Genomic DNA, 18832 nt, shown 5'->3' on the forward strand with positions numbered 1-18832 from the left:
TTGTCTTCACCTGCTTATCTTACAACTGTATTTTATCTTTATGTATTAATGTGTTCTTTTTAAATGTAGTGTAAATGCTTTTATGGTTGTCAATTCGCACAACCGAATAAAGTTTATTGACTTGACTTGACTACTAATAACTACCACCCAGGGCGTTTTTATAGCTTTGGGGGCCTGGAATGATCACACTTTTATGTGTGATGGTGCTGCCATCTGCAGCTCTGGCAGAGGCAACGGGTGGTGCAAGCTGCAATGGCCTCCTGACGAGGGCCCGGGCACTTCATTTTTTTTATAAATCAAGCACTTCCAACAAGGCAGATCATGCAGTGTGCAAGACACAAGGGAGGAAGATCACGGCGCGAGTGTGCAGGTTGATAAAGCAAGTAGAGCAGATAATGTGAAGACTTTGGGTTGGAGCATTCTTTGCACTTGGTTGTGTCGCACGTTGTACTTAATTTGCACCTCCTTCATATTGATAATGTACTCGTTGGATTCCAGTTGCTGGGGCTGATGATCCTGCAGATGCCCAGCGCTGATTGGTCCGTGCTCATCCCTCTGTGCCCAGAAGACCTTTCTATCCAGGATGCCTGCAAAGAACACCTGGGGTGCCCCTCGTCCTACATAACCAACCAGCCTTTATTTAAAATGCATGAAGCCTTTATATCAAAGTGTCTCTAATTAGCCAGATATAGGTCACCTCCTTTTGATAAACAAGCAAATGCCGTTCCTGATTTTGATGACAAATTATAAGCAATTGGGGGAATTCTAAATTTGAACAGCCATAGGGGTTCCGTCCAGAATCCGTGGTCTCGTTGTTTCAACTTCGGAAAAAAACTTCAGCGGGTTCTGCGTCTGGGAGAAACATTTGCTGTGAAGTTTGAGGCTTAGGGGCGGGTCGATCCCTGGCTGCATTTCAGATCAGATAGGGTTAATGGTAGCTGGGAATGTTTTGTAGGGAATTGACTTGCAGAGCGAGTGAGTGAGAAAGTGTGAGGGAGAGGGACGAACAAAGAAATGAGGAAAGAAACTAGGGGGGAAAGAAGAAGAAAAAAAAGAGAGAAGGAAGGGGGAGAAAGAATAAAGGTAGGAGAGGAGGGATGTAGTAAGTGGTAAGGAAGAGCAGAGCCGGAGAAGAACATGGAAGGTTGAGAGGGTGGGAAGCTGGAGAAAAGACGATAGCGTATAAAAAAAGAAATTGAGTGTATGGTAGATCGAGACTATTGAGAAAGGGAGAGGGGAGAGATGGGAAAAGAACGGACAGAGAGGTAGAAAGGAGGCGGTGGGGTCAGCGATGAATGGAAGCGATGTTAGGAGAATAAGAGAAAGTAAACGAGTTTAAGATCAACAGAGCACGTGTGAGGAGGATAAAATAAAATCAAAAATAAGAGAGAGAATGAGAGATGTGTGAGGGTAGGATGAAAAAAGAAGCAAGGGTGGGGCAGAAAGAGAGAAAGGAATAGAGCGGGAAAGAAGGAAAGAGATTAAAAAGTACATGATAGGGCACGGAAAGGAAAGTGAGAGAGTAAATGAGAGACAAAGGGAGAGTAAAGTAGGAACACGCGAAGAAGGGAGAGAACGCGGAGATGCGGAGGGCAGATAGATAGCGCACTTCCCCTCGGCTCCGGCTCGGTATCTTCTCCCCCCCCCCAGCTCACTCCTTTCCCACCCTCTCTGGGAGTCGCCCCCTCCTCCCCGCTGCCTGTCCCTGCGCTCACTTCTGGCCGCTGCCGAACTCCTCGCCTCAGCTGAGTCTCGTTCGAGGTTTCCTCATCCCGCTGCCCTCCCTCCCTCTCTCCCGCCCTCCTTCGGACCTCGTTCGACCACAGAACAAGAAGTGACTGAGGCAGCCCGAGCCCCCTCACCGCTCCTGGATTCCTCTCTCCTCGGACCTCTCAGAAATGCTTTCTCCCGGCTGAGGAGCCGGCCGGCCGGCCACTGACTGACCCTACCCTCGGCGTGGAGGAGCGGCGACCCGGCCTGGGACCCTAGGCCACCGGACCCCTGGCTGGATGGCTCTCGCGTTTTCGGAGCGGTCGAGGGATGTTCTTCCGCGGGCACCGGGCGTCTTCATGACTTCGTGGCTGAGGGTCTTCGCAGGAGGGCGGCGAGGGACACTTTCCAGCAGCCCAGCTCCTGAGGTACGAGGACTTGCACGCCCAGTTCTCAAGTGTTGTGCGGTGTTCTGTGCATGTTATAGCGGGCAAGGTAGCTCAGTGGGTTTATGTATGAGCAGAAAACTGCGGTGGGAAACGTGTAGATCAGAGGTTAGAATGTTAGTGGCCCACCCTCAAACTTCCCATCCATCAAATTTTGCTAATAGGAGTAACAATGAGTTGAGTAATACTATAGTTGCCAGCTATCTATCCGGCTCCCGGTTAAACAATGACGTTTATCTGCTCTTTAACCGGACCTCTGACTGTAAAGACACCGCAGGCAAATATGTGAAAATACGTTTTTAATGTTATAAAGGTTAATTACCGTGCTGCTCTACTTTGAGCAAAAGTTATTTAAAGCATTTATAAAAAAAAAAAATTTTAAGCATTTATTTTGTTATGTGGGTTCAGAGTGTGCAGACATAGCGTTCTGATGTCTTCAGGACAAAGGGCACAAATGGACATCATTCTTGAGTCATCGTCTCTGTTCCCTGCCTGCAGATGTGGCTACAGATGTTTTTTATTCATTTATTTGTTCTTTCTATAGCCCTATTATCACGTGGGTAGTATCACTAACGTGTGTGGATTTTTAAAGGTTGGGACACCAGCCAGTTCCTGTGCGGCAATGTGATATTAAGTCCCCATTAGATGCTTTAAAGGGCTCCCTTTAAGCTGAATGCTTAGAGGCTGCACATGTCTGAGGGGCCGCTGCCAGCTACAGAATAGACAGCTGGGGCTCTGGTGCTCCAGAATTTACTTCTCCCAGGGCTCTCTGCCCAGCTCTGGAGGCTTTGCCCCCCAATTTGGGATGTTTGGACAGGATGCTCTGGCAAGGTTAGAAGTTGTTGGGAGAGATTGTCTTTCTTCTTCCCATCACCCTCCTTCGGTGATATGGACCCCACTCCCGATTCGCACCCGATCACTATCCCCAGTAACTGGCTGTCCAGGATGCTGATGGAAGCTCACAATCCTCTTCTGGGGCCCCAGTGACAAGAGAAGCTCCAGAAGGAGGTGCTGTCATTTTTACACAGTTCTACACTGTCAGGGCAATGTTTTTGCCTCATTTGTGCCAGTTTAATCCCCAAATGCACAATAAGCAACAGAAAAGGGACCAGTCAACTCTTTCAAAGGGCCTTCCACTGCGCAGCAATACGTTTCGGAGTGTTTTTAGTAACTTTCGATCTGTTACAGCTAGAATTTGTGTTGTTGTTGTTAAAATCTGCAGAATATGCAGCAGATTATGTGGCAAATGCAGTAAATCCATAATTATGCAGAAAATGCAGTGGTCGCAATATCGCATAATTCCAGTGGCCATGACTATGAAAAAGCATGCCTAAAGTGCCCTGTTGCAGCAAGGCCATCTTGCTAGGGAGATGGTGTGGAGGGTCACCCTAGTGATTGGGTGTGTCTAAGGCTCCTCGTTAGGAACATACTGTGGTGTCTCTGAATGGAGCCTAAATGTAAGCACCCGTCGGGGCCTGTCAAAGGGCCATCTTTGAACACTGCTTGCAGCCTTGCGATGGCCGTTCATGTTTCATAGATCTGTTCTCTATTCTCTGCCTGGCACTCTCCTCTCGACAGCTCTGCTTGACCCTCTGTCTTTTATTGTTCTCCCGCTGCCCCCAACACTCTCACTTATCCACTTCCTTGCTTTCCATCTGAATCTTTCTCGTTTCCTGTAGCCTTTTCTTGTCTGATTCCTCACTTCGTTTGTTTTGTTTGTTATAAATTGACTCCCTCAGTTCTTTCTTTCTCTCTACCTTGTTCCTTGATCTCCTTCTCTTCCATATCTTTCTGTCCTCCACCCCCTACTAAATTGGAAGTCTCTTTCATATCATTTCTGTCATATATCAAATCCATGCCTGTCACTCCTTATGGCTCGCTCTCACTGTGTGTCTCTCTCCCATCTATTTTGTTTCTCAACATTGCCAGTGGTTAATTTGTAAAAGAATAAGAGCTGGGGCACAATGTTTTGTGTAATGGAATGCTGGGCGTGCCGAGTACAAAACCTGCGTAATCCTTATTTCACCTCATGCTTCTTTCCTCCACAAGCCGACACTCCTTGCCACTTTATCTCACTCTTGCAGGTTCTTTTTCATTCCGCCTTTCTCGTTTGTCACAGTTTTCATGTCTTTATCTTCCTCCCCCTTTGCCCAGTATATGTGGTCTATCTCTCTCTTTTGCTGTGGATCAAAATCTTTTGAGGAAAAATAAGTGCTGGTCCCCAAAAGTATGTGCCGGTGGGCCCCACCTGCGACCACGGACTAAATTAAACACTGGCCATTTCTTTTCCCTCGACATTCTCTACATTCTTTTCATCTTCCCGTACTTTTAGCAACGTCACAACTTACTCACTAAGGGGCATATGAGCAACAACCGGCGATAATTATCGCTAAGCGCACTTATCGCTAGGATAATTATCGCCGGCTAGCGTGGATTTTTATCGCTGAGATAGCGTGCTATTAGCAACGCTTATCTCAAAAGCGATAAAAATCCTAGCACTAACTGCCTAACGTGAGATTATCGCTGGAAACCCAGCGATAATCTCACGGAGTGTCGCGTTAGCTTGCTGATAGGAACTCATAAACTTAGCCATGATATCCACCTTCCATAGGATATCATGGCTAAAAGTCAGTCCTGAAGCAGGCGTAAGGAAAGTAGCGATAACAAGGGTTATCGCTACTTTTCCTGCCGCTATGCTTCATAGCGTGGGGCTTGATGATAGGAGAAATGTCTTGATGATAGGAGAAATGTCGCTTAGCGACATTTCTCCTGTCATGTTAGGTCAGGAACGCCCACTTTGCATCTCATTAGAGATGCAAAGCTGGGCGTTAGGAATCCCGACGCTAAAGCAAGGTTTCACGCGTTAGCGTGGCCTTGCTAATTAGGCGATAAAATTATCGCCGCTTTTACGGCCGATTTCGGCCGAAAAGCGGCGATAATTTTATTGCCAGCTTGTAAATATGCCCCCATTTTCTCTCATATTCTTCCATTTGCCCCATAGAACATTCTGCCCTTGTTTCTCTGTATATTTCTCTCTGTCTCGCATTCTCCTTCCCATTGCCAGCATCGCCTCTGCTTTCTTCCACTCTCTTTTCATTTCTCCCTCCTTTTCCCTGTTTCTCACCTTTCTCATTTTCTGCGACACCTCTTTCCTCTCACTTCCACTCCCCTTCCTGCTCACTACCGGAAACTGAACACTCTCTTTTTTCTCTTCTCCTTTGACACTCTTGCTTCTCTCTTTCACTCTCTCCCACCCACCCTGGACATGCCTCCTTTCACTGCCTCTCGGATATCTCTGCCTCATGTTCTCTATTTTATATTATAATTCTTTCGCCTCCTTCCGTTTTCACTTTCTCTTCTGGTGTTTCATCTTGTCAGCTTCATGCTGTTTTTAGATCTGACGTTAGCCTAGACCTTTGTATTTTACTAAAATTATATGTATAATATACTTACTAATATGGGCTGTCGGTCGGCCCTCTTCATCCATGTGTCTGTTGTTGTGTCATTCAGATTGTTTTCCACCTACTACAGCATACAGCGTGTAGCAATTGGCCAGCCCACTTCAGCCATTATCTACCTTCACGGTGAGTGATGGTATTCAGCTCCTTCACAAAGTGCACATCCATACACAAAGTTGGTTCCCTAGTGCCAGGGACTTCTATACTAATGTGCTCTTTCTGAGATCACAGAAGTGTTTTTGCTTTCAGCATTTTTTTTATAAGGTCTAGGGTTCCGCAGCTCCCAAGACCACAAAGTTTTACAAAAACCTTGACAGTACAAATTCTGACAAAAGCCAAAAGGCTGGCAGCCAGTGCCAGACCAATTTACTTTTCCAATGCTTATTTTGTATCTTTCATGCCACACCTCACTGCTGTCTCCTGGTCTCGCTTTCCCATATGGGGATCTTCTGTCCATATGATGTTTAGGTCTGGCATTAGCCGAGACTTTTTGATTTGACTAAAATTATATGTATATTATGATTACTTGTAGGAGCTTACAGCCACCCCTCGTTATCTATTGCTGTGTTTTTGTGTCATTCAAATTTTTTCCACCCAAGACAGAATACAGCATGGGGCAGCGGGTCAGCCCACTTCATCAATTGGCTACTTATCTGTGAGTAATGGCATCCGACTCTTTCACAAAGAGCTCATCCACAAGGAATTCCCTTCAGTGCCAGGGACTACTATGGCAATGTACTCTTTCTGAGACCACAGAAGTGTTTTTGCTTTTAGCCAATGCTTTTTTTTACTATTGTTGAGGGCCCAGCAACTAGGTAAAGTTTTAAAAAAAACATGACATAACAAACACTTACAAAAATGTCAAATTTCTCAAGTTCATGTGTGACTAATTAGGTAAATTCTTTGTATTTACTCATTATAAAACCAGGACCACAGCTCCCAGAATTCTTAGAAAAATTGTGACCTGACCAGTAGCGGCTGCTAGTGGGCTGTAATGGTTGTGCAGGGTTAAAAAAAAAAAAAAAAAAAAAACCGCAAAAGAAAATAAATAAATCACTCACCTTACTGGCGGCGGACTTTCCTCCATCCTCGCCCCGACGAAACAGGAAGCACCCAGGCTCCTGACTCCCCTGACCAATCACAACACTGCCTTACAGTAGCTTTGTGATTGGTCTGGAGAGGGACTGGGAGGCTGGGCATGTTCTCCACCGGGCTGTACAACACAGCCTGGTGGAGAACATACCAAGTGCTCATGATGGTTTGGCCGGCCCGAGACGGCCAGCCAAACCCTCATGCGCACTTAGGAGATTGCCACCACTCCTCCCCCTGCTCTGCGTGAAGCGCAGCCCAGGCCGCACCTTTACACAGCGAATAATGAAAAACAAAATGATAATAACATTATTATCCTTTTAGTTTTCTTGTGGGGCTACGCTCCTCCGCCTTAACAGAGGAGCCGCCCCTGGACCTGACTAACTACTCATGCAGAGACCTGTGAAAATTGGCAGCTGTGAAAAACGCTGGCAGCCAATGCCAGACCAATTTGCTTTGCCAGTGCTTGTTTTGTATTTTCCATGTTATACCTCGGTGCGGACTCCTGGTTTCTGTTTCTTCTGTGGCCTTTTCCATGTCATACCTTCCTGCCCTGTTTCTTGGCTTTTGCTTGCTTCGGCCCCACCCCACATACACACACACCGATTCCAGCCCTCCCACCCCTCCAAGTAATTAGTTCACATGCAGGGAGGGACGAGAGTTGTGTGAAGGTGTCCCTCCCCCAGGCCCCCAGCCTGACCAGAGTTCTTTCCGCTCTGGCTACCCAGTCAGAGCCGGTGACACGAAGCTGGTCGCTGAGCTATGCGGATTGAACAAGCACCAGGCACCAATCCCTCACCCAGCTGTGCACCCCTCCTCCCCCTGAAACGTGATGCTTTTCCTCTGAACACTGAATGGGCTCGAAGAGGCCAGGCCTGCCACTTCTCCGGGGCGGAGTGGTCTGATTTCACCGGGACCAGAGGCTTGTAATGCTATAACTTGGTACGACGGATGCATTCCCACACTGTTGCTCTTCTGGGATCAACTCGTACTGCCTGGGGCACTTTGTGTCAAACAGACGCTACCAGAGGAAAGACAATAGCAGGTTTCTGAGTTACAGAACATTGTTTTTGTACCGCTCCCCAGGGTTTCTCCCCCCTCGGTGCAGGGCTTTGCTGTTATTTGTCTGTAACTGCATTAATTCTTGCTTGACCCCTGTCCGAGCCCTTTTAGATATATTTAAATCGCTCCTCATTTTTCCACCCCTTCTGGGGTCTCTGTTGCAAATCCAGCTGTCGTTTTCAGAGGCACACCCACGCTTCATTTTCTTCTAGCAATGGCACCAGTGAAGGGTCTGGGAACGCTAGCTCCCGCCCCCTCCTTGTCTCCTGTCACTCAGCCAGCTCCCATATATTGTTTTAGTTTTTGTATAGCGCACAATGCGTAACATAGTTGCTTCTAGGTGATGGCGAAATCAGCTTAGGCAGGGCCGGCTTTAACGCTGGTGGCGCCTAGAGCGACAGTCATTCTTGGCACCCCGACACCCCAAGACTGCCTCCTTGGATTCTCTCACTACCACCGGGCAAAAGTGCCCCTCATCTCTCCAATCATAAGTTATTACTAAACGCAGCGCCCCCACTGCGGTCAGCGTCCCCCTCCTTAGGTCATCGCCCAGTGTGGCCGCACCAGTCGCACTGCCCTAAAGCCGGCCCTGAGTTTAGGGGAAACGGGCGGGTATTTCGGGCTTATGGACGGCCGATGAGGATGTTGTGGTATTAGAAAAGGTGGGGGTTGAGATTTTTTTCCTGAATGTGAGGAGGGTGGTGGGTTGGATATGGAAGATGGTACATTGCGCCACAGGGGGGATACAACGACTGAGAAGTGCCTGTCTCCTCAGGTCCTGCGGGTGGTTTTTGGGTTGATTAAAAGGTTGTGTCCTCTTGGGTGGAGACATTTGGTGCGTTGATGTTGGCTGATTTTTCATCCTCCACATTGGAGGCGCCAGAGCCTTTAAGTCATCTTGACGGGAAGTCAATATGGGTTTTTACAGTGTTGGGCGATGTGTGTTTTTTGACAGGCAGAATGAGTGGATCCATACTGTTTTTGGTTTGCTCTGGCCTATTGATTTGGTAGGAGGGCAGTCTTGAGTGTTGTGTGGTGCTGTAGTTAAAGCAAAAATTCACCAGGGCCCTGGCCACAGCTCACTGATAGGGGGTCAGTGAAGGGGAGCATCTTTTTCAGGCAATTCACGTGGAAGGTGGATTGAACCACTAAGATTATCTTGATATTTAAGGGGAGGCCAGTGTCCAGGTGGTTCTGAGGTTTCTTGTGCAGATTCTTAATAGGAGCTGTTACACCGGCACTTACACTTAGCCTCAGTGGAATCAGAGAAATTGAAACAGACCACATCCATCACTCTTCCTCAATCAAACCCTTAGTCAAATATTTAAATCAGCCTATTAGATTGCCCCACCCATTAAACTCATGCTCCTATTGGCCCTGTCTTCCTCTGATTTCAAGATACTGTGGAAGCTGGGCACTTACACAGTTCCCTTTTTGAACATATCCAGTTTTTCGCCCCACCAAAATCAGGCCTAAGGTTTCCGGCCCCCTGTTTGCTTACACTCTTATGTAGATGAATCATATCCAACCACCTCTAGTAAACAAATAGAAAAATATGACAGTAGTGTACCTATCCCTATGCTTTCTCATTATCCCATCTGAATGTGTTGCATAAGCACCTTCCGTTGGTTAGTTCCCAGCTGGATGGTTTCTTCTACAAATTGACTCCTATCAAAAACTTCCTTTTGGTATGCCTTACATATATGAATATGCCCCATTTTAAATAAGTTAGATGTAGTGTTTGATTCTGCATATCCCAATCTTCCACAATTATGTCAATATCTGTCTTATGTGTACTAACCTATTTCCTGGAGGAGTAAAACCCCTTGTTGTCTCTCCCAGCTTAGTTATCTGTGAAATCTCCTACTTTCCAAGATCACCGCTGCGATGTAATAACAATCTCTGTGCAAAATACGCCCCAAAACTTTTTTGTCTTCTCATTTCATTGTCCTAGTTTTAGGTCTGGCCTAGAGAAAGCTTTATCTTTGTCACCAACCCATGTAATAAGAAAGCATAAATAAAGCATACATAGAGGGGCTTTGGATCTGCATAGTCATCCATTGGACTGTTCAGCTGTCATTCACATTTTGCTCCACCCACCGGAGTATAGAGCACAGGGCATTGTGAGTGCTCTGTGAGTGATACCGTTTTCAGTGGTTATTCGTGTTTGCAATAAAATCGTAGATATATAAAAATAATTTCTCTAGCTCTAGCTTTCCAAGGCCAGTCCTATTGGCTTTGTTCATGTCTGTTTCTTTACAACTGCTGACAGCACTCCTTGCGGAATTAAAAATGAAAAAAATATGTTTTTGCTCTAACCGCTGCCATCATCTCCTATATTAGGATTGTTAAGTTTTTTTTTTTTTTTTTAAAGCAATGCAACTGCTTCAGCGCTCTTTGCAATAGTTGGTGGCGGATGTAACATAGCAATGGGCTATCCAGGAGGGTGTGTGCGTTTCATCCGTGTACCTGTTTGAATCAAAATGTCTTTTCTCATATCTCGGGTAACTCCTTGTTGGAGCGAGTTTAGTGTTAAAGCCATGTAGCCATGGTAGAAAATTGCGGTGGGAGGTGAACACAGGATTTTGGGCCCTGCTATGTCAAAAGCGAGAATTGGAGTCTTGTCTTAAGCGTTGACGGGCAGGGTGGGAGTGAATGTTGGTGGTAACCAAGTGACCTCCAAGCCATTATGAAAAGGCGTGTATGTTGTTTCCTGAAGATATGGTTACTAGTCTTTCTTAAGTCTTCTTCAAAACTAGGAGGTTGCCTTCGGGTCTTTAGTGTTGTAGAATACTATAACAAAAAGATAAAGTCCATAAGCAGTGCTTTTTTACTCCTGCTTTGGTAATATAGAGTTGGCACAGGTCAAGGGTTTCCCTCATTTGCAATGCACTACCTCCCATACAAGCAAGGTAACACCAACTGCATGTAGCATGAAGGACATGGAGCAAAATGTCCACCTCTGCAATGTGTATTAAAGAAGAGTCTGCATAAGCCTCTATGGACTCTGCTCCTAAAGCACAAATCCGCCTGCAGCGTCGCATGTGGACCAGCACCTGAGTGCATAGGCGCAATTTGTTGACAATCCAGCCCCAAGGCCGCTGTCTTTGTCTGATCTACTTTCATACCTGTTTCTAGACTAAAGCACATTTCACGATGAACACTATGTCCCACACATGCAACCACTTTCATATCTGCCCACATTCCTCATTTTCTAGATCCAGATCTAATATTCTTATAGGTAGTGTTACTAGCTGTATGAGGTTGATGCATTTAGGGGGACAGATTATCAGTCCTACCAGCTGTAACAGCGGAACATAGGCAGAATCTCCAATGAATCCGAATCTCCCCTTTCCTTATAAACTAATAATTGCGGTCAATAAACTCTTTCTCCAACTCTTCCATTTTAAATGTGCTTTGTATAAAACATGAATGGAGGGGAATCATTCATTACAATGCAGTCATTACAATGCACTACCTTTACAACGCAGCTGCATTTACATCTCATGCCATTACAACGTATGCCATTACAACACATACCATTACAACGCATTATAAGGTAAGTAATGGAGATTTTTTTAGTTTTAGGGTGGGTATGGGTTTTGGGGTACATGGAAATAGTAATTTTTACCCCTACACTATCCAACACTTTCCCTACTGTTGAACTTACTGGAGTGGGAACAGTAATTTTTTACCCCTACACTATCCAACACTTACCCTACTGTTGTACCCACTGGAGTGGAAATAGTAATTTTTCCCTCTTCACTATCCAACACTCACCCTACCGTTGCCCTAAAAGTATTATGCGCTGTAATGGTATGTGTTCTAATGGTATGCGTTCTAATGGTATGCGTTGTAAGGGAATGCGCTGTGATGGTAGTTTTTAAAAATGTGTTGTAATGGCATGCATTGTAAAATCATGCGATGTAAAAACTGCGTTGTAGAAGCATGCATTGTAATTGTTTGCTTTGTAAGGTCATATATTCGAATGCAGTGACCGGAAATGCCCCTTCAAAGAATTTTTCCTTGATATGTGTGTCATTTTTATCCACCTATTAGATTGCCCCACTAATGCTCTCCCTGGCCTTTGTGGGCAAAGTGTACCCGAGTGTCAAAGTATCCCACTCACTGTAATGGCAACAACGCCTTGGCCACCCTGGGACATCACAATTTCCGGACTTGAACTGTATTACTCACATTGTGAACATCTGTGAACTTACACTTTAAAGTTTTAATTTATCCTCTTGAAACTCACTATTTCGTGTCGACCTTGAACTCACCAGCCGTTCTGTATTGTTAGTAACCTGGACTGTTTTGTGATCAACAAATATAACTTCACTGACTTCCTGTTTTTTGCCGTCATTGCACCCCGTACCTTCTCTGTATTGTTGGTCACGGGGGCTGTGTTGTGACCAACGAGCATTAAGTCACCACCTTCCTTTATTCTGGACAGCAGGAAGGCTCACATTCCCCATCACCTTTCCTTTGAGACCTGGCATAACATTAGGGGACATATTTACATGGGGATATTGCCACCAGAACGTCAATTTTAGCAACGTTCCAGTATGCCCATCTCCATATTTACAAAGTGGCGTTAAGCCACTTTTTGCAAATATGGCCCCTTTACGCGCATCACTTAGTGTAAAAGGGGTGTACAATGGGTGTTCCTATGGGTGTTTCACTGCAACACCCATTGGTTTTGACACTGCCCCAGATTTACAAGGAGGTGTAAATCTGAGGCAGCGCCAAAAACTAACGCCATGCAAGAGTAGGCGTTAGAATACCAAAACGAGGAGAAATACTTTTATTTCTCCTTGTTTTTGCTTTTTATATGTGTGCTGCATTCTGCAACACACAGAGGAAGAGCAAATTGACATTAACGATTGTTTATGTGCAGGAAGGGACACCTTCCTGCACATAAACAATAATTCCCTGCAACGCAGGCACCTTTGCACTATGGCGCAAGGGTGCCTGTGTTGGCGCTAGGCAGCTATATTTGGCGCCAGCGCTAGGGAAAACACAGAGGTGCGCAGCATTCTTGTGAATATAGCGCATTGCTGCGTTTTGAAAATGTCGGAGCGCGGTGCTGCACAATTTCATGCAGCTCCGCTCTCCGACATTGTCTCGTAAATATGACCCTAGCTCTCTTGTTTTCCAGAGTTCGAAGTCTATATAAAAGTATCTTGCCTTGCCTAAATGCACCTCTGCCCATCTGGTTCACACAACCCTGGCCTCCCCGATACGTTTGATGGACAAGCGAGGGTCATCACCTGGTACAGTAGAAAGATCCATTGCCTCCCATAAAGTGTCTGATGCCAGAACGTGTTGTATGGCATCAGACCTTTAGTACAGTAGTGAGTGCCACCACTCCTGGTGTAACATCAAGTGCCACTGATTCTCATATGACAATAAATGCCATCAATTTCAGTATAGCAGCAAGTGCCATCGCTCCTGGCATAGGAGTGGGTGTCCTCATCACCTTTAGTACAGTAGTGAGTGCCACAACTCCTGGTCTAACATCAAGTGCCACTGATTCTCATATGACAATGCCATCAATTTCAGTATAGTAGTGAGTGCCATCGCTCCTGGCATAGGAGTGGGTGTCCTCATCACCTTTAGTACAGTAGTGAGTGCCACCACTCCTGGTGTAACATCAAGTGCCACTGATTCTCATATGACAATAAATGCCATCAATTTCAGTATAGCAGCAAGTGCCATCGCTCCTGGCATAGGAGTGGGTGTCCTCATCACCTTTAGTACAGTAGTGAGTGCCACCAATCCTGGTGTAACATCAAGTGCCACTGATTCTCATATGACAATTAATGCCATCAATTTCAGTATAGTAGTGAGTGCCATTGCCTCTGGCTAAGCAGGGAGTGCCATTGCCTCTCACATAAAAGTGAATACTACCAACCCTGATGTTGCTGAGAATTCGATCACTTGTCATATAGTAGTGAGTGCAACAACCTGTGCGGTAGCAGAGCGTGTCGTCAACAGTGAATGGCATCGCTTCTTATGGTACGGTGAAGGCCACCGTCCCTCACTTAACGTTGGACGCCATTGCCTCGGGAGTAACAATCGGCGTTGTTGTCTGTAATATAACAGCAGATGCCATCAACCCTGTTACACCATGAATGCCATCATCTCTGGCACAGTTGTAAATTCCATTATCTCTCATCTAACCGTGAATGTCATTGCCTCTGATATAACAGCAAATTCTTTCCCCTCTGCTATAGAAGGAATTCGTAGCACTTTTGTGTTCCAGCAGGGTCACCGTCTGATAAAACAGTGAATTCTATCACCCATGGCTCAGCAGTGAGTGCCATTGCCCCTGGTATAGAAGTGAATGCCATCCCCTCTGGTACAGCAGAGAGTGTTGCTTCTGGGATGCCATCTATAATATAAGATTAAACGCCATCATCTTAAGTGTATTAGCAAGTGCCAATGCACTAATATAGCACATGCAATTACAAATAATGCGTTGGAACCAATATATACTGAGCAATAAATAGAAGGAAAACTTCAATTATTCCTTCCAACGAGATTCACTCTCCAGATTAATCATATACAAATTAATATCATTGACAAAAAGCAGTTTAAGCAAAAGTTTTTTTATGTGTCTATAGGCAAAAAAAAGTGTGAAAACTTTTTGAATTTAGCTATATATACATACATACAAACATACATTAATATATCATTATATACAATACATAATTTTTAACGTTTTAAAACATAAATCAAAAACAATAGGAATATATTGTCTATTCCCTATTACCCTATTGGTAAATCTGGATGCTCTCACTTTTTTTTAAAAGAGCATTCCGTTTATCAAAGATAGCCCTAAAATAAAGTACAATGAGGAAAACCACTCCGCCCTCTAAACATTTTTTAAGTACTTATCTTTTTTTGCAAACAATTTTAATTTAGCAAGGGCTTCTTCAATTCCTAAAGTCGACGCGTTTCAGCCCAACTGATTTTGGGCCTCATCAGGACTAGGGTGTATAAGGATGTCTTTCGGTAAGTACCCCAATCTTTTTGAGTAATCCCGGCCTATTATATCATCTGGAATAAATAACCGCCGGTTTTAATGGGTATAACTCAGTGGTGCGGCAAACAATAGAGAAAGTGCACCTTAAATAAAAAAGCACTGCCTCACGAAATTGGAGTCACAAGACTTTTCCTCCTTGCCCCATCATTAATTCGTTACTTTCAGTGCTCTACGAGCGCGATGTCTGCCAACTCGCCTCTCCGTTTTGGGTCCGTGGTACAAGTCACGTGATATAGCAGCAAGTGGCATCAACTCTCACGTAACAGTGAATGCCACCATCCTTAGTATAGCAGCAAGTGCCATCACCCCTGGCTAAGAAGAGAGGGCCATTGCACATGTATTGAAGTGAATGCCATCACCCTTAGTATAGCAGCAAGTGCCATTGCCCCGGCTAGGAGACTGCCATTGCCCCTGGTATAGAAGTGAATGCCATCACCCTTAGTATAGCAGCAAGTGCCATTGCCCCGGCTAGGAGAGTGCCATTGCCCCTGGTATAGAAGTGAATGCCATCACCTCTGGTACAGCACAGAGTGCTGCTTGTGGTACTGCAGTTAGTGTCCTCACTCCTGGAATAGAAGGCAGGTCGGGTAATAGTTTCTTGCCCTTTGAACAGCAGTGAATGCTGTAGTTTCCTTCACTCAGGATTGCCCTTACTCCAGGGTGAGATATTTACCACATGTGATAAATACCTCCCAATCTGTGTTTTTAACAGAAAAAAGGGTATAACATGTGGAATCGATTTTTAACACACCAAATTCAGCGTGTTTTGCCTTTTTTCTGCCCCTTCCTCCGCCCCTGCGATAAATTTCATCAGTGGAAACCTGTGAGGTTGTGATAATCGTCACTCCAGTAGTGGGTAGCATCGTTTCTGGTTTAGCAGTAGGTGCCATGGCACCTGGTTTGCAGGGGGTGGGATATAGTGTACCCTGTGTGCCCCACTGCTTCTAGCATAGTATGAAATACTATTCCTTTCAATATAGTAGGGAGTATAGTTGCCTCAGTTGCACCATTTTGCGCCCTTGTCTCTGGTATGGCTCGAGTACCATCTCCTCTGATATCACATGGAGTCGCTTTGAACCTGCCATCGCTTCGGAGAGAGCACTGAGCACCAGTGGCTACGATGCAGATCTGAGTGCCATTGCCTAAGGTATAGCATGAGTGCCGTTGCCTAAGGTATAGCATGAGTGCCATTGCCTATGGTATAGCATGAGTGCCATTGCCTATGGTATAGCATGAGTGCCATTGCCTATGGTATAGCATGAGTGCCGTTGCCTATGGTATAGCATGAGTGCCGTTGCCTATGTTATAGCATGAGTGCCGTTGCCTATGGTATAGCATGAGTGCCGTTGCCTATGGTATAGCATGAGTGCCGTTGCCTATGGTATAGCATGAGTGCCGTTGCCTATGGTATAGCATGAGTGCCGTTGCCTATGGTATAGCATGAGTGCCGTTGCCTATGGTATAGCATGAGTGCCATTGCCTATGGTATAGCATGAGTGCCATTGCCTATGGTATAGCATGAGTGCCATTGCCTATAGTATAGCATGAGTGCCATTGCCTTTCATAAAGCACAGAGCGCCATCACTGCTGATGTTGCAGCGATTGCCGTCACCAATCAATCCGTATATAAAGTGCAACTTCTCACCCGTGGGGGTCTCAATGCGCTGATTTAGGTTTTTTAGGCTGATATAGGCTATAGGCAGACCATAGGCATGGGAGTGAGTACTGTCGCCAGTGTTGTAGCAGCAAATGTCATCATGCTTAGCATATCAGTTAAAATCACCATCCCAGGTACTGAAGTGCATACAGTCCTCTCTGTGAAAGGGAAAAGTGTCGTTGCCTCTGGTATAACAACGAGGCCTGTGTCTACAGTACGGATGTTTTATAGCAGTGACTGACATCACTTCTGGAATACTAATGAGTGACATAACATTCCACTAGCAGTGAGTACCATGGTCTCTGCTAGAAGAGTGAGTACTCAAAAGACACACTATTGATGGACGGAATGCAGGAATGCAGAACAAATCGAAACATTCACCCCCAGTCAAGAAATCTGGGTTAAATCCATCATTCTTTTGCTCACCATGCCACCCCAGTTTAGACCTGGCCATATGCAAATCAGTCTTGACCCTGTGCCTCATGGGAACAGTCCAGCCCGAACTGCGAAGCCAGGTCCTCCCTGGACCGGAAACAAGCATCCTAGGACCGGTTTTGGGGTTTCACCCCTCTTTAGCCAGAATAGCTTGATTCCAGTGGCACAGTGAGCCCAGGACCCACGTCTGGACATACCTGGCGCACTTAGGGCAAGAAACTAAAAGACACGCTATTGATGGACGGAATGCAGAACAAATCGAAACATTCACCCCCAGTCAAGAGATCTGGGTTAAATCCATCATTCTTTTGCTCACCATGCCACCCCATTTTAGACCTGGCCATATGCAAATCAGTCTTGACCCTGTGCCTCATGGGAACAGACCAGACCGAACTGCCAAGCCATGTCTTCCCTGGACCGGAATCAAGCATCCTAGGACCGGTTTTGGGGTTTCACCCCTCTTCAGCCAGGATAGCTTGACTCCAGTGGCATTGGTGCAGAGCACACACCAATGGTTCTGTTATGGCTCTAATAGCGGTGAGCACCATCTCCTCTGGTACAGCAGTGAGGGCCAAGACAATTGGTGTAGCATTAAGTGTCAGGTCTGGAATAACAATGATGTTTCAGAGAGTGCTGTTGCCGCAGATAAATCAGTGACTGCTATTACCTTCATTGACTGCTGTCACCTCTGATGAAGCAGGGAGTGCTGTTGCCTCTGACAAATCAGTGACTGCGGCTCTAACCTCTGATGCAGCCAGGAGTGCTGTTCCCGTCGATTAATCAGAGACTGCTGTCACCTCTGGTGCAGCGGGGAGCGCTGCTGCCGACGGTAATTTATCAAATGCTACCACTTCTTAGGGAGCAGGGGGTTCCGTTGCCTCTTATAAGGGAGTGACTGATATCACCGCTGGTGTTGCAGTCACTGTCGTTGCCTCAGATAAAGTAGTGAGTGATAACTCCTTATATCTGGCAGACTGTGCCGTTACCTCTGATAAAGGTTCATGAATTCTATCACCCCTGGTGGGAGCGGGGAGCGCAGTTCCCTCCGATAAAATGGCAAATGCCATCACCTATGATGTGGCCGGAAGTGTCGTTGCCTCTTATAAAGCAGGGGATGCTATTCCCACTGGTACAGCAGCCTCTGGTATGACGTCATGTATGCGCATAGACCAAACCATCTGAACTCCCATGTGGCTGATTCCAAAATAGTCCTTCTGTGACGTAGCCTGGAATGTGCTGCTCGGTCAGCACGCGCTTCAGGGTAAAGGTTTTATGGTGCCCCTGTGGAAACTCCCGGCCATTTGAACTTGTTGAAATAACGTGTGTCTGAGACAGTCTGGAGATAAGAGGCGCAAGCAGCGGTTTGGAATCCATGACTTCACTGTGAGGCAGACAGCTCCAGGGGTGGCTAATGAGAGGGCACGTCTTGTTTAACACCTCAAGCCCCGTGGGTTGTGTTACTCTACTCATTTCCGGTCCGTCCTGGGCGCGCTCTGTTCGTTCAGGTACCTCCTTCGGGCCCTGTTTACCCTCTGCCCCCAGTAATGAGCACGTCATTAGAAAAAGGATACTGTTTCCATTTCTTCGTCCAAAATGTTTGGAATTCTGTTCCTGCTGGCAGAGTCTCCGCCGAGCCTGGCCGTCTGTAGAAAGTGCTGAAACCTCATGTTTCGAGTAAATCTTTTCCAGTTGCGTCGTTCGTTGCTCGCAAACAGAGCGAAGCGCCAGTACTGCAGTGCGATGCCCTCTGGGCGCTTTTCCTCGGCTGGACCTGACCTCCTTGCGCACTAAACCGGTTGCCCTGGTGTTTGGGGCGGTGTGCAATGCTTGTGCTCAACCTGGCTCTTGTGAACACCAGTGTTCACTTATGGGGATAGGGGTGTATTTGTCATCGTTTGGTTTTAACCCGCAGCGACAGAGAAAGAGA

At 46.1% G+C, this 18832-nt stretch overlaps 1 protein-coding gene across 1 annotated transcript in view; it reads left to right on the top strand.

Moving 5' to 3' along the window:
• The first annotated feature begins 1569 nt into the window (after positions 1-1569).
• LOC146797786 (uncharacterized) overlaps positions 1570-18832 on the top strand; it is a 420200-nt gene continuing 402937 nt past the window's right edge. The window contains exon 1 of the mRNA XM_085624971.1: positions 1570-2138. The gene's annotated coding sequence lies outside the window, so the exon portion shown is untranslated. The remainder of the gene's footprint in view (positions 2139-18832) is intronic.

The sequence above is a fragment of the Triturus cristatus genome, chromosome 9 (assembly GCF_964204655.1).
Source record: "Triturus cristatus chromosome 9, aTriCri1.1, whole genome shotgun sequence".
Lineage (NCBI taxonomy): Eukaryota > Metazoa > Chordata > Amphibia > Caudata > Salamandridae > Triturus > Triturus cristatus.